The 16,402-nt window shown below is 47.4% G+C and overlaps 1 protein-coding gene across 1 annotated transcript in view; it reads right to left on the bottom strand.

Moving 5' to 3' along the window:
• LOC119978129 (peptidyl-prolyl cis-trans isomerase FKBP5-like) overlaps positions 1 to 16,402 on the bottom strand; it is a 166,550-nt gene that overhangs the window by 59,588 nt on the left and 90,560 nt on the right. The window lies entirely within an intron of this gene.

The following is a 16,402-nucleotide window of genomic DNA, read 5'->3' as shown; positions in this document are numbered from 1 at the left end:
TTCTGTCAGTTAGGAAGACTAACTTGGAGGCAGATCTTTTAGGATAAAATTAGGAAATATTTCTTCAGAGAAAGAATGGTAGACGTTTGGAACGCCCCGGCAATTGTCAATTGATGATAAATTGATTGTTAGCATTTAATCTGAGATTTATGAATTTTAGTTATCCAAAGATATTAAGGGATATCAGTAAAGATTGGTTTAGCTAAATTAGCTGGTTTAGCTTACTCAGCTAAATCGCTGGCTTTTAAAGCAGACCAAGCAGGCCAGCAGCACGGTTCGATTCCCGTACCAGCCTCCCCGGACAGACACCGGAATGTGGCGACTAGGGGCTTTTCACAGTAACTTCATTGAAGCCTACTTGTGACAATAAGTGATTTTCATTTCATTTTCATATGGGGTTAGGTCACAGATCAGCCATGACCTCAATTAAAAGTGTAATGATGACCATGAAATCATTGTTGATTGTCGTTAAAAAAAAATCTGGTTCACTAATGTCCTTCAGTGAAGGACGCCTGGCGACCTTATCCGGTCTGGCCTACATGTGACTCCAGACCCACAGCAATGTGGTTGACTCTTAACTGTCCCCCATTGAAATGGCCCAGAAAGCTACTCAGTTTAGGGGAGGGGCAATTAGGGATGGGCAACAAATGCTGACCCAGCCAGTGACATCCCAAGAACAAATTTTTAAAAATTGGAAAAAAACATGCTCACAAAGCGAAATAGCCTACGTTTGTTCCTATAATCCTACACATAACCCGTTTCTGTGAAGTATGCTTCATGGAGCTGGGAGGATAAAGAAGCAAGAGAAAGGATGAGACAGAGAGCGGAGACAACAGGATCAAAGAATAAAAAAAGCATGAGAAAGAGCGAGACTGAGCGCAGAGTGCTAGCTTGGGGTTTACAGCTCCTGAGGTGGAATTAGACTTCAAAAGTGAACCTGCTGATTGGGTGAGTACAGTTGGGTAAGTATTGACTATGTTTATCTTTTATAGTTTGTAAAGTCTATAGTTTGTGGTCTACCGTTTGTAATGGCTCTACCCTGTAGAAACAAGTATCAGAGAAGAAGGGCCTAAGAGTAACTGATATTATTTATTTTTAAGTATCTTCCAAAGGTTTAATTTAAAGGGATAAGCCATGGCAGGAGAGTTCAAAGCAATGATGTGCTCCTTCTGCTCTATGTGATAAGCCGGGAACATTTCCAGTGCCTGGGGCCAGCAGGTGTGCAGGGAGTGGCTCCAACTGCAACCCATGGGAGCCTGGGTTTCAGAGCCGGAGCAGCGGCTGGGGATACTGTGGCGCATCCGCGAGATGGAGAGTAATGTGGGTAACACATATAGAGATGGTCACACCGCAGGCTAAGATTCCACACGTGGGAAGGGAATGGGTGAGCACCAGGCAGAATAAGAGGACTAGGCAGGAAGTGCATGAATTTCCTATGGCCAGTCCCCTGCAAAACAGATAGACCACATTGAGTGCTGTTGAAGGGAGTGGTCTCTCTGGTCTCTCAGGGGACAGCAGCAGCAGCCAAATGCTTTGCACCATGGTTCGTTCTGCTGCACAGGGAGGAGTAAAAAGTGTGGGAATGCAATAGTTATAGGGGATTCAATTGGAAGAGGAACGGATAGGTGTTTCGGTGGCTGCAAATGGGACTCCAGCACGGTATGTTGCTTGCCTGATGCTAGGATCAAGGATGTCTTGGTTCTGCTGCAGGATATTCTTGAGGGAGAGGATAAAGAGCTATTGGTTGTGGTACACATTGGTACCAATGATATGGGTAAAAAAAGGGATGAGATCCTGGGTATGTCCTGTCTCACCTGGGAGTTCTCAGCATTGACTCTGGACCCCATGAAGTCTCTTGGCTTCAGGTTAAACATGGCCAAGGAAACCACCTGCTGATTACCACGTACCGGCCAGCATTAGCTAATGATCCAGCACGCCTCCATGTTGAACACCAAGGGTGCAGAATATGCTGTGTATGGGGGACTTCAATGTCCATCACCAAGAGTGGCTCGGTAGTACCACCACAGACTGAGCTGGCCACAAAAGGATATAGCTGCTACACTGGGACTGCAGCAGGTGGTGAGGGAACCAAGAGAGGAAATCATACTTGACCTCATCTTCAATAATCTGTCTGCTGCAGGCACATCTGTCTATGACAGTATCAGTAGAAGTCATCACTGCACAGTCCTTGTGTAGACAGAGTCCTGTCTTCACATTGAGGATACCCTCCATCGTGTTGTGTGACATTACCACCGAGCTAAATGGGATAGACTTCAAACAGATCTAGCAACTCAAGACTGGGCACCCATGAGGTGCTGTGGGCCGGCAGCAGCAGCAGAATTATATTCAACCACAATCTGAAACTCATGGTCTGACATATCCCCCACTCTACAATAACCCTCAAGCCAGGTATCAACCCTAGTTCAATAAAGAATGCAGGAGCATGCCAGGAGCAACATCAGTCAAACCGAAAAATTAGGTGTCGACCTGGTGAAACTACAACACAAGACTACTTGTGTGCCAAACAGCATTAGCAGCAAGTAATAGACAGAGCTAAATTATTCCACAACAAATGCATCAGGTCTAAATTCTGTAGTCCTGCCATATCCAGCCGTGAATGGTGGTGGACAATTAAACAACTAACTGGAGGAGGAGGCTTCACAAATATCCCCATCCTCAATGATGGAGGAGCCCAGCACATATGTGCAAAAGACAAGGCTGAGGCATTCGCAACAATCTTCAGCCAGAAGTACCAAGTGGATGACCCATCTCGGTCTCCTCCGGAGGTCTCCAACATCACAGATGTCAATCTGCAGCCAATACGATTCATTCCACATGATATCACGAAACGACAGAAGGCACTGGATACTGCAAAGACTATGGGCCCTGACACTATCCTGGCAATAGTACTGAAGACTTGTGCTCCAGAACTTGCCATACCCCAAGCCAAGCTTTTCCAGTACAGCTAAAACTCTGGCATCTACCTGGCAATGTGGAAAACTGCCCAGGTGTGTTCTGTACACAAGAAACAGGACAACTCCAACCCAGCCAATTACCACCCTATCACCATCAGCAAAGTGATGGAAGAAGTCATCAACAGTGCTTTCAAGCAGCACTTACTCAGCAATAATCTGCTCACGGACGCACAGTTCCTGACCTCATCACAGCCTTGGTTCAAACATGGACAAAAGAGCTGAATGCCAGAGGTGAGGTGAGAGTGACTGCCTTGACATCAAGGCAGCATTTGACCGAGTATGGCATCGAGGAGCCCTAACTGGACTGGAGTCAATAGGGATCAGGGGGAAAACTCGTCGCTGCTGGGATTCATACCTGGCACAAAGGTTGTGGTGGTTGGAGGTCAATCATCTCAGTTAGAGGACATCACTGCAGGAGTTCAACAGGGTAGTGTCGTAGGCCCAACTATCTTCAGCTGCTTCATCAATAACCTCCCTTTGATCATATGGTCAGATGTGGAGATGTCTGCGGATGACTGCACAATGTTCAGTACCATTCGCAACTCCTCAGATGTTGACGCAGTCCATCTCCAGATGCAGCAGGACCTGGACAATATCCAGGCTTGGGCTGACAAGTGGCAAGTTACATTTGCACCACACAAGTGCCAGGCAATGATCATCTCCTACAAGAGAGGGTCTAACCATTGCCCCTTGACATTCAATGGTATTACCATTGCTGAATCTCCCACAATCAGTATCTTGGGGCTTACCATTGATCAGAAACTAAACTGGCAGGTCAAAGGCTAGGAATCCTGTGGCAAGTAACTAACCTCCTGATCCCCCAAGCCTGTTCACTATCTACAAAGCACAAGTCAGGAGTGTAATGGAATACTCTCCACTTGCCTGGATGAGTGAAGCTCCAACAACACTCAAGAAGCTCGACACCATCCAGGACAAAGCAGCCCACTTGATTGCTCCCTCTTCCATAAGCATTCAAACTTTCAACCACTGACGAATAGTAGGAGCCATGTGTACCATCTACAAGATGAACTGCAGTGACTCACCAAGGTTCCTTAGACAACACCTTCCAAACCCATGGCCACTACCACCTAAAAGGATAAGAACAGCAGATATCTGGGAACTCCACCACCTAGACGTTCCCCTCCAATTCACTCACCACCCTGATTGGAAATATATCACTGCTCCTTCACATCCTGGAACTCCCTCCCTAACAGCACAGTATATGTACCTACACTTCAAGGACTGCAGCGGTTCAAGAAGGCACCACCATCTTTTGAGGGGCAACTCGGGATGGGCAATAAATGCTGGCCTAACCAGCGATGCCCACATCTCATAAATACATATATTTTTTTAAAGTCGAAGCAAAGAGTGCATGGGTGAACTGCAACAACAGTTCATTCCTGTCTGGTGCAAAAATAAAACAGGAGAGGTGGCCAAACCATGGCTTACAAGGGAAATGAGAGACAGCATTTAATGCAAGGAAGAGACATACAAATTGGCCAGAAGAAAATAACAGACCTGATGATTGGAATTAGTTTAGAATTCAGCAAAGGAGGGCAGAGAGATTGATTAAGAAGGGGAAAATAGCACATGAGTTTAAGCCTGCGGGTAACATAAAAAGTGACTGTAAAAGCTTCGATAGGTATGTGAAGAGAAAGAGATTGAAGAAGACAAATGTAGGTCCCTTACAGTCAGAAACAGTGGAATTCATTATGGGAAACAAAGAAATGGCTGACCAAATAAATACATACTTTGGTTCTGCCTTCACAAGGAAGGACACAAATAACGTACCAAGAATGTTGGGGAACACAGGCTTTAGTGAGAGGGAGGAACTGAAGGAGATCATCACTAGCAGAAAATGGGGTTGGAGAAATTGATGGGATTGAAGACTGATAATCTACGTCCCAGAGTACTTAAAGAAGTGGCCCGAGAAATAGTGGATACATTGGTGGTCATCTTCCAAGGTTCTACAAACTCTGGAACAGTTTCTGCAGATTGGAGGGTAGCTAATCTGACCCCACTATTCAAAAAGGGAGGTAGAGAGCAAACAGGGAATGACAAACAGTCAGTCTAACATCAGTAGTGAGGAAAATGCTGGAGTCCATTATAAAAGATTTAATAACAGAGTACTTGACAAACAGTGTAGAATCGGACAGAGTCAACATAGATTTACGAATGGGAAATCATGCTCCACAAATCTACTGGAATTCTTCGAGGATGTAACTAGTAGAGTTGATGAGGGGGAGCTAGTGGATGTGGTTTATTTGGACTTTCAGAAGGCTTTCAACAAAGTCCCACATTAAAGAGATTAGCATGTAAACTTAAAGCGCATGGAGGGTAGTGTATTGAGATGGATAGGAAACTGGTTGGCAGACAGTAAACAAAGAGCAGAAATTAACAGGTATTTTTCCATATGGTAGGCAGTGACTAGTGAGGTACTTCAGGGATCAGCGCTGGGACCCCATCTATTCGCAGTATGTATTAATAATTCAGATGAGGGAACTAAATGTAATATCTCCAAATTTGAAACTGACACAAAGCTGGGTGGGAGGGTAAGCTGTGAGGAGGATGCAGAGATGCTTCAGTGTAGTTCGGACAAGTTGAGTGAGTGGGCAAATGCATTGCAGATGCAACATAATGTGGATAAATGTGAGGTTATCCACTTTGGTAGAATAAACAAGAAGGCCGATTATTATCTGAATGGCAAAAGATTGAGAGAGGGGAATGTGCAATGAGACCTGGGTGTCTGTGTACACTAGTCACCGAAAGTAAGCATGCAGGTGCAGCAGGCGGGTAAAGAAGGCAAATAGTATGTTGGCCTTCATAGCGAGTAAAAGAGCAGGAATGTCTTGCTGCAATTATCCAGGGCCTTGGTGAAGCCACACCTGGAATATTGTGTGCAGTTTTGATCTCCATACCTGGGGGAGGATATTCTTGCTATTGAAGGAGTGCAGCAAAGGTTTATCAGACTGATTTCTGTGATGGTCTGGACTGATGTATGACGAGAGAATGAGTCGGTTCGGATTATATTCATTGAAGTTCAGAAGAATGAGGGGGGATCTCACAGAAATATATAAAATTCTAACAGGATTAGACAGGGTAGATGCAGGAAGGATATTCCCGATGGTGAGAGAGACCAGAACTAGTGGTCACAGTCTGAGGATACGGGGTAGATCATTTAGGACTTGAGATGAGAATTTTTTTCACCTAGAGAACGGTGAATGTATGGAATTCGCTACCACAGAAACCAGTTGAGGCCAAAAGATTGTGGGCGGGATTCTCCATCGTGGGATGCCTGGATCTTGTTCCCCAATCAGACGGAGAATTGGGCATTGGAGCAAAATCGGGATGGATGCCAGGCACCTACCCGAATGCAATGCTCCGACCCCCGGAATCGAAGTCCACGCCGCGCACCAGTGGAACATGTAAATTAATGCGAATGGGTCTTAATGACCCATTTGCATCCATTTAGCGGGCCCGGCATCCTATGCTCTGGCCCTCTGTGATTTTCCATTTCCTGCGGTCAGGAATCACATAGACGCGGATCACCTGTGGTCTTTATCAACGTGGCCTTGGCATCATGGACCTTGTGGTGGGCCGTGGGGGTAACCACCTCAAGGAGTTACACCCTTAGCCCGCGGCGAGGTCCACCACACCAGGCCATGCTGGTAGAGACCATCTGAGGTCAACAGATGGTCATTGCCCCAAACTTCACTGCCCCCCCCCCACCCCCCACCACTGGGGGGTCACCCTGCTACAGAGCTCCTTGTGGGACGGACCCTGATTACAGGGTCTGGGGGGGGGGGGGGCGGTCGTGTCACCCCCGTACTTGGGGATGGAGTGGGCACACAGGTAACCCAGAGATCGGGGGCTGCTGCGCGGTGCGGGGTGGTGTGAGTGGCAGGCTGTGGGACCTCGCCATTGGGCGTCCGCTGGAAACGTCAGAACGATAATAGGATGTCTTCGGAAATCCCTCCAAATTGGACGCCATGAATAAATTTACATGCCAAGGAATATGGAATTGCTTATGGTTTGCGCTGACAGGGGGGATTGTAAACTGGTTGCAAATACCCTCCAGTGGGAGAACATAGGGCGAGATTCACCTTTCCCCGATGCCGATATCGTGATCGGCGATCAGGCGGATAATCCCATCCAATGCTCAAATCAGGGGCGGTGATGGTTTGATGCCGGTTTTCAATCCTCCGCCCACTCCGAAATGGCGGCATTGTGTTGCACTCCACGTGCCGTTGGAACGGCACTGGCGAGTCACCTGAAGGTTCTCCCCCAATGCTCTGATCCCGAATGGCCGAGTTCCCGACTGCGCAGAACATGTGCGGTCTCAGCGGTCGGGAACCCGGCGTGGCGGCTGCGGACTGTGTCCAGCACCACCACAGTCAGGTGGGAGCCATACTGCTGGCTGGGGGGTGGGTGGCAGGTCGCGTCACCGCATGGCTGGCGCCATGTTTTACGGCATGACTGCTGCAGGTTGTTGCCGTGGGCATTGGTGGCCAGAGTCTTGAGAGTTCGGCTTTCCCTGAAATGTGGAGCACAGTGTCCCTCAGAGAACTCAATTGGATCACAGTAGAGTTAGTGGCCTATTAAGGGTCCACTATGAATGCTAGTGAATGAGTGAAGGAATAAGGTGGCAGGGTCAGTAGGTGGCTGATGTGATAAGTGAGTAGAGTAGTAGGTGATAAGGGAGGCAGGTGGGGGAGGTGTTTGTCATGGGATCCAATTTTAGTTTTAGGAGGATGCAAGTACACAGTGATTCTCGCAGGTCAACAAAGTTTACAGTTCTTAAGTACAACCCAGTTGTTGATGCACTTACTAGACCACAGAAACCTATAAAGACCTGTGGAAAGTGTGCACCGAGGAAATGCCGTTCATTAATTCCGACTAATATGTGGCAAAAAAAGCCATTGGCAGTGGAAGTGCACAAGGCAAAAGGCTGATACAACTACAAAGAACTGAGTATTGATCCAAACAGAGTGTACACAACTGGTAGCTTTAAGCAATAAGATGGACCATCCGGTATCCTGTCAGAAACACATACATGAGCTGAGTGGTCAAACAGAAAACGACAACATGTGCATGGCAAGATAAAGACTGGTGAACACATGTTTCGTACCGTCAAATCATGGGAAACATCGAAGATGTCACACTGTCCAAAGTGTTTACCAAGATTCAAGTTATGTCCCATAAGAAAGTTGGTAATTATTCATTTTTTACAAATTTAGAGTACCCATTTCATTTTTTTTTCAATTAAGGGGAAATTTAGCATGGCCAATCTATCTACGCTGCCTACCTACCTGGGTTTGTGGGGGTTAAGCTTGATGTCAAGCATGGTTACTGGTCAGTACATATCATGGAGAAGTCTCAAACGCTTACTACATTTTCTACTCCATTTGGACGATGCTGTTTTCAATGAAGTCCTTTCAGGCTGTTAGCTAGGATCGCATTCAAACACATACACCTCGTTAAATGTACTTTTCCAGGATGCATCTATATTGTCAAAGGCATGACGGTTGTGGGAATATCAAAGCAAGAACAGGAGTGATTGGAGCCCTTATATCACTATAGCCACGTGACAATTAGGTAGGTGGGCCAGGGAGTAGTCAGATTGAGTCAGTGGTTAATCGGGTGGTAGAGGGGTTTAGCATGGTGGGGAGTATTTGTTGGATGGTTAGGACTGGTAGTCTAGGGCGTTATTGTCGCAGGTTCAGTATGAGTGATTGGTTGGTCAGTTGTTTAGTTATCCAGGAGTTAGTCTAGATTTTAATCAGTCTACTATTTCCTTGGTAATTCACCAGTTAAGCACATCAGAAATATCCCAAGTCTCCGACGAACTCAGAGTCAGAGTCAAAGGTGCCACTTTTTTGTAAAGACAGTGAATGCAGCTTTTAAAAGAGGTGTCGAGCGTGGCCTGGAGAATCTCTTCTCAGAGAGTGGAGATGCCGATGTTATCCACATGAAGTTCCGCAATCGATGTCAGTGTTGTTTTCTTCTTGGATTTCAACTGGTTGAGGTTGAAAGAATTTCTGTCCATCCTATAGACGATGTTCACTCCATTGGAATGCTTGTTAATGACAAGGTTAAGGATGATGGCAATGTTGATGGACAAAATGGTGGGGGTGATCACACATCCCCGCTTGTCTTGTCCTCAAAAGGTTTCTGTCTTATTTCCATCGGTGGTGACTGTCGCCAACAACTTGTTATGGAGGAATTGGCGGATGTTGATGAATTTCTCTGGACAGCCAGCCTTTGGCAGGGCCTTCAAAGCACTTGCCAAGTCAAAAGCCTTGGTCAGATCAATGAAGGTCATGTAGAGTGGTTGATGTTGCCCCTGGCATTTCTCTTGAAGTTGCTGAACAAGGAACATTATGTCTGCTGTTGCACGGTTTGGTCAGAAGCAGCAATGGCTTTCCGGAAGGAATTCTTTGGAAACTGGGAGAAGACGGCTAGTGAGGATTCAGGCAACGATCTTCCCGCAGACGGAGAGTAGGGAGATTCCTTGGTAGTTCCAACAGTCCACTTTGCCTCCTATCTTTTTTTTTAAATTTAGAGTACTCCATTCATTTTTTCCAATCAAGTGGCAATTTAGCGTGGTCAATTCACCTAGCCTGCAGATCTTTGGGTTGTGGGGGCGAAACCCACGCAAACACGGGGAGAATGTGCAAACTGCATACAGACAGTGACCCAGAGCCGGGATCGAACCTGGGACCTCGGCGCCATGAGGCAGCAGGGCTAACCCACTGCGCCACCATGCTACCCTTTGCCTCCTATCTTGAAGATGGTGTGATGACAGCATTCCTGAGGTCGGCAGGAATTTCTTCTCGGCCCCAGATTTTCAGCGACAGCTGATGGAGATGACCGGTGATCTCTCCTCCTCCAAATTTGAAAATCTCTGCTATTTTCCCGTCCACTCCTGCGGCTTTTCCGTTCTTCATGTGTTTAATGGTGGCTTCGACCAAGCTTGCTGGGAGTCCAAGATCATCTTTTATGGGGAGTTGGGGATTTCCTCAAACATGTCCTCATCTATGGTTGTATCACGGCTTAAGAGTTCTTTGAACTGTTTCCTCCATCGGAGGCCGATGTTCTCTCTGTCTCTCAAGGGGGATCCATCCTTACTCCTCACCAGTTTGAGGCCTACGGTATTGGGTCCATATATTGCCTTGGTGGCTTGAAGAAGCCCCAAGTGTCATACTTGTCAGCAAGGAGTTGCAGCGCCTTAGCTTTCTCAGTCAACCATTGGTTCTTGATTTCCCTAGTTTTTTTTTGCACTTCCACCTTAGTTAATTAATGAGCTCTCTCTCCTCTTTGTTTTGGTAGTTGTGCCATTTTGCCAGGTACAAAGAGTTTTCCTCTTATTGTTGATGCCTTGGATGGTAGTTCCTGGTCTTGTAGCCAATGGTTTCTTCACAGCTTGAGAAAGTAGCTGTCTTCAGCTCTTCCCAGTTTTCCTGCACTCCATTAGAATGGACACTTTGGAGATTTTGGAGAAGACATTGTTCGATGTTCACTGGAATGCTTGGCTCTTGAAGCCGCTCAATGGTGATCTTTTTTCTGAGCTGTTTCTTCATTTTCCATGCTTCTGGTGGAATATGATGGACATAGAGGAGTGGATGAGCTGGTGGTCTGTTCAGCAGTTGTCTGCACTAGTTATCACTTTGCTGATGAAGGCATCCTTTTGATCTTGGGATCGGATGATGATGATGAAGTTGATCATGTGCCATTGCTTTAGAACATAGAACATAGAACAGTACAGCACAGAACAGGCCCTTCGGCCCTCAATGTTGTGCCGAGCCATGATCACCCTACTCAAACTCACATATCCACCCAATACCCGTAACCCAACAACCCCCCCCCCCCCCCCCCCCCCCCCCTTAACCTTACTTTTATTAGGACACTACGGGCAATTTAGCATGGCCAATCCACCTAACCCGCACATCTTTGGACTGTGGGAGGAAACCGGAGCACCCGAAGGAAACCCACGCACACAGGGGGAGGACGTGCAGACTCCACACAGACAGTGACCCAGCCGGGAATCGAACCTGGGACCCTGAAGCTGTGAAGCATTTATGCTAACCATCATGCTACCCTGCTGCCCTTTGATCATGGATATCTCCAGGAAGTCTTGAACTTGTCTTTTTGGTGGAACAGTGTGTTAGTGATGACAACTCGTGTGCTGCACATTCCGGAAAGGGGGGTGGGGGGGGGGGGGGGGCAGGAGAACCCCTGTGGAGTTGCAATTCCCAAATCTTTCCTTTCTACTGGTTCAATTCCCAGATTTGGGAGTCCTTTCCAACCCTGACTTTGCAGTTCCCAAGGATGATGATCTTATTTTCCTTCAGAATGTTGGAGAGCATGGTGTTCAGGGTAGAGCAGAAACCTTGTTTAGACACATGATTGACATCAAGGGTTGGGGCGCGGCACTCTAGACCAGTGCCTGCTCGTTCTTGGCACATTGTAGATTGTGATTCATACAGCGCTTATTGATGCTGGCAGAGAGCTCAAGAGAGTCAGTTAACGAGTTTGTTCTTGATGGAGAAACCAATGTATACGTCCCGGGCTGATCCTCGGGTTTTCCTCTCCAGAAGGTGGCGTAACCACCACCATCTTCCCTCAGCTGCCCTTCGCCTGCTCTTCAGGTCTCCTGCAGAGCAGCGATGCCAGTGCTGAAGTGCCTGAGTTCACGGGTAACAAGAGCAGTTCTCTGTTCTGGTTGATTGTTTTGCTCATTACCCATGAGGGTTTGTCCATTCCAGGTTCCAAAATTCAGTTTAACTTTGATTTTCTGACCACAGGTAAACGAGCCTGCTGGCTTTCCAGCCAGGTTGGGATGGAACAGACTATTTTCAGGGCACCTTTCCTAGTCCTTTCCCCATTCGGAGGTAACAGAGTGGATCCTGAAGAGGGCAGTTCAGTTGTGAAGAAAGCTGCCGAAACGCTCTCCTGTATTCTCAGAGCAAAATGACTGAATCAAACTCCACCGCCTATGTGCTGGTCCGAAGTTAGGGACTTCCGGATCTCGTGGTCCTGTCCCCATCACCTCTCGCCAATCACTGCAAGGCTTGTCTGGGTGCTGGTTTCCTCTAGGTAGATGCCTGGTGTGGGAATGAAGTTGCACATCAGCAGACACGCTGTCTTTGACAGAAGGTAGGTGTAGTTCGAGTGGCAGGGGATCCTCGACGATTGGGAATCTCCCTATTTCCGCAGCCTTCATCCTCCATCACAACTGTTGATACCACATGAGTATCTTCCGCCTGATCCATCACGGAGGATTTGTTTTGGATTATGCTTTGTCTGGTTCTTCCCTTTCGATCTTACCATCATGGCATTACTCTAGGGATAACTGGAATGGTCAAGCTTCTCCACCACAGCTAGATGGCAATCCAAGGAAAGGACTGTGGTGACTGACCCTCAGTGGTCCTTCGATGCTATGTTCAGAAGCAACAAACCCCTATCAGCTTCACACCCCCTGATCCGGCTCCACTGACGGTTGACCTGAGGCCGTGCACCAAAGAGCGAAGGAGGCCTCATTGTCATGGGAGTGGGGAGTGTGATGCAGAGACTATTGAGGATCCTCTACTATCACCATCCATAGCTACAGGCTACAATACACATGTAGCAATTCATGTTGTCATGGAACACAGACCCGAGTGATCTGCAACACATGTTGGCCCTCACTATCCTGCCGAAATATGCATTATGATCATAAAGGTATTATCACATTTTAGAAGCTTATGAAAATTGGAAATTTGATTTTTAGTTTCACTTACACAGGGCCTATTTTGGTTAATTATGTTCAGACTTGGATTTGATTGTGCTCATTAAACAATGAATATTTGTTTCCTGTTCAACAACAATGAGTTGGTAACATGCATAGCCCAACATAGCAGTATTTTGGATGTTGTGTGTGTAACGTTTGATACATTTTCTTTCACTGGACGTTAGCTTTGCTGGCTAGGCCAGCATTTATTGTCTATTCTTCCCTCGAGAAGATGATGGTGAGACGCCTTATTGAATGCTGTGTGCTCTCAGTAAACCCAGGGTGCTGTTCGGAAGAGAGAAGATTGGGGAGTAGCCAAAGGTCTTCCGATTATGAAAGCATTTGATGGGGTCGGCATGGAAAAGATATCTCCAGTTGTCTATGACAAAACTAGGGAACAATAAATATAAGACAGTCGCTAAAAATTCCAACAGGGAATTCAGGAAAATCTTCTTTACCTAGCGAATGATTCAACTGTGGAACTCGTTACCACGGGGTTTGATTGAGGAAAATAGTATGGGTGCATTTAAAGGGGTCCAGATGAGCACTTGAAGGAGACAGAAATAGAATACGAGGAGATTTGTGCAGAATATGATTACTGGCATTAACCTGATGGGTTGAATGGCCTTTTTCTCTGCTGTAAACACATTGCACTAATAATAGTAAAAGAGTTTGTGGACTATATAAGTGCCAACTGGAATGTTGGCCCAGATAATTCTGCTCAGGTCACTGAAGTGGAACTTGAATCCGCGACTTTCTGACTCATAGCTGTTCACTTATTCCTCCCTCACAGAGATGAACCTGCTCCTGAGGGACTGGGTGGGAGTAATATCCTTACATAAAATCGGGAAAAGAGGATCAGTCTGCTGAAACGCATTTGTCAAAATGAAATAATGGAAAAGAAAAAAACCTAGACTAACCAGATTATTTAGATTCAGTAATCATTGGTGTCAGTGCATCTGACCATTCAGTATATCCGATGCTCACCTGCTTTCCTTAGGGTGAGGGACTTCCATTATTTGGAGCGATTAGAGAGGCTTGGATTGACCTCCTTAGAGTAGAGAAGAAAGGGAGATTTAATAAGAGTGTTCAACATTATAAAGGTAGTGACAGAGTAAATATGGAGAAAGTGCTTCCACTGGCAAATGGGTCAGTGACAAGGGAGTATGCATCTGAGATAATTGGCAAAAGAACCAGGGGCGAGACGGTAGCACAAGTGTGCTTCACAGCGCCAGGGTCCCAGGTTCGATTCCCTGCTGGGTCACTGTCCGTGCGGAGTTTGCACCTTCTCCCCATGTCTGGGTGGGTTTCCTCCGGATGCTACGGTTTCCTCCCACAGTCCAAAGACGTGCAGGTTAAGTGGATTGGCCATAATAAATTGCCCTTAGTGATCAAAAAGGTGAGGAGGGGTTGTTGGTTTACGGGGATAGGGTGGAAGTGAGGGCTTCAGTGGGTTGGTGCAGACTCGATGCACTGTGGGCGAAATTCTCCCAAAACGGGAGAAATCGTCAAACTGCCGTAAAACCCGGGCGGGTTTTACGGCATCGCGCCCCTTCCCGACGGGGGACCGATTCTGGTCCCCCGTCGGGGCTAGCAGCCCGACGTCGGAGGCTCCGACAAGTCGGGCTTAACGAAAATCGTTAAGCCCGCTTGTCGGACTTAGCGCCGGCTGACGCGTCATATGACGTCAGCCGCGCATGCGCAGGTGGGAAGACTCCACCCGCGCATGCGCGGGTGACGTCATCGCGTTTTTGCGCGAAACCCGCGCATGCGCGGTCCGGGTTGCCCCTCAGCCGCCCCGCGTATTGATACTGCGGGGCGGCGGAAGGACAAATAGTGCGCGGGCATCGGGCCCGCTGCCCGCGATCGGTGGGCACCGATCGCGGGCCCATGGCACCCTTGGCACGGCCGTGGTACTGCCGTGCCAATCGGTGCCATGGTTATTTTTTTCCAGGTGGTCACGACGTTTTTACGAACGGCAGGACCAGGTGTGTTTGCCGTTCGTAAAAAGGTCGTAAAGGGCTGGGACTTCGGCCCTTCTAACAGCTGTGAATCGCTGCCGGCCGTAAAAAAACGGCGGCAGCGATTTGTGTCGGGATTTCGGCGGGGGGGGGGGGAAAATAGCGGGAGGGCGTCAAAAAAGTTGGGAAGGCCCTCCCGCTATTCTCCCACCCGTCGTGGGGGGGGGGAGAATTTCGCCCTGTATGTTCTATGAGACATTTTTACAAGTATTTTTTAACACAATGTTTTGTCCCGATCTGAAATGGTTTGCCTGAAAGGGTGGTGAAAGCCAATTTGATAATACATTTTCAAAAATAAATTGGATAAATACTTGACAAGACACAGCATGGTGACACAGGGCGGCACGGTGGCACAGTGGTTAGCACTACTGCCCCACAGCGCTGGGGACCCAGGTTCAATTCCAATCTTGGGTCACTGTCTCTGCAGAACTAACTCAGTATCTCTTTCACAAAAGCCAGCATAAGCACAATGGGTTAACTAGACTCCTCTTCTGCTGTGATTCATTTCCCTCCTGCACAAAGAACAATGGTCCAGTAGGTGAGAGGGCAATACACAAACATTTTACTGTGATGTCCTATGCCATCGGTCATTATCAAGCCCAAGATTTATTGCTCTCTGCCAAGTCAGTTGCATCTGTAAGAGGAAATGGTTGGGGAAAGTCTTACGGACAGGGTTGACAATACAGACCTGGCAGAGCACAAATGAGCCAGTCTCGCCTGCTACAATAACTGAGCCCATTCAAATAATATGTTGTTGCACTCGACGTGTGGCTCATGGTACTGAGTGAATGCTGGGTCTGGGCAGTGCCAGGCAGCAGCAGCCAGTGACAGGTGAGAACAGGCCAATAACACATGAAGCAGCAATGAGATCATTGGGGGGGGGGGAGTGACAATTAGGGTGGGGAGCAAGAAGGGAAGAATTGTAAGGGGAGAGTCATCAGAACCTCCAGGAGCGTTTCTCAGTGACCTCAAGAAAACAATATTGATGGGGATGGCGATGGGCAATGGTGTGGGGCGTGGGTCAATGAACCATCTGAATGGAAATATTATCAGGACTTAAAAAGCCTTGTTCACAGTCTATTTGCTAGCTTTCAGATTCCTCACATAGCTTAACTAGCACTTGGTGCACTGAGTATCTTGGCCATGCTGAAAGTCCCAAGCTTCTGCGCTCTGATCATAGAGTCATCTAACGACACAGGAGACCATTTGGCCCATCAAGTCTATGCCAGCAATCCGTGGAGCAATCCAGTCAATCCCATTTCCATGCTCTGTCACTGCAACTTAATTTCTCACAATTGTCCATCCACTTTCCTTTTGAACTCATCGATCGTCTCAGATTCCACTATGAAACCCAGGTCAGAACTGCTTGCTGCATTCTTCCTCGCTTTCTCACTGCGTCTCTTGTCCAAAGATTTTAAATCCGTCTCACCTCATCCATGCACCAATTGTGGGAACAGATTTCCCCTGTCTACATGATCCAAACTTCTCACAATCTTGTACATCTCTATCAAATCTTACCTCAATCACTTTTGCTCCAAAGGGAGCAATCCCAGCTCCTCCATTCTCACTTCCTGGCTTAAATCCCCCAACCCTGGAACCATTCTGGGATATCTTCCTGCACCCGACCCCCCAAACCC

The sequence above is a fragment of the Scyliorhinus canicula genome, chromosome 15 (genome assembly GCF_902713615.1).
Source record: "Scyliorhinus canicula chromosome 15, sScyCan1.1, whole genome shotgun sequence".
In the NCBI taxonomy this organism is placed as follows: domain Eukaryota; kingdom Metazoa; phylum Chordata; class Chondrichthyes; order Carcharhiniformes; family Scyliorhinidae; genus Scyliorhinus; species Scyliorhinus canicula.
The sequence above is the reverse complement of the archived record's forward strand: the minus strand, read 5'-3'. Positions and strand labels throughout refer to the sequence as shown.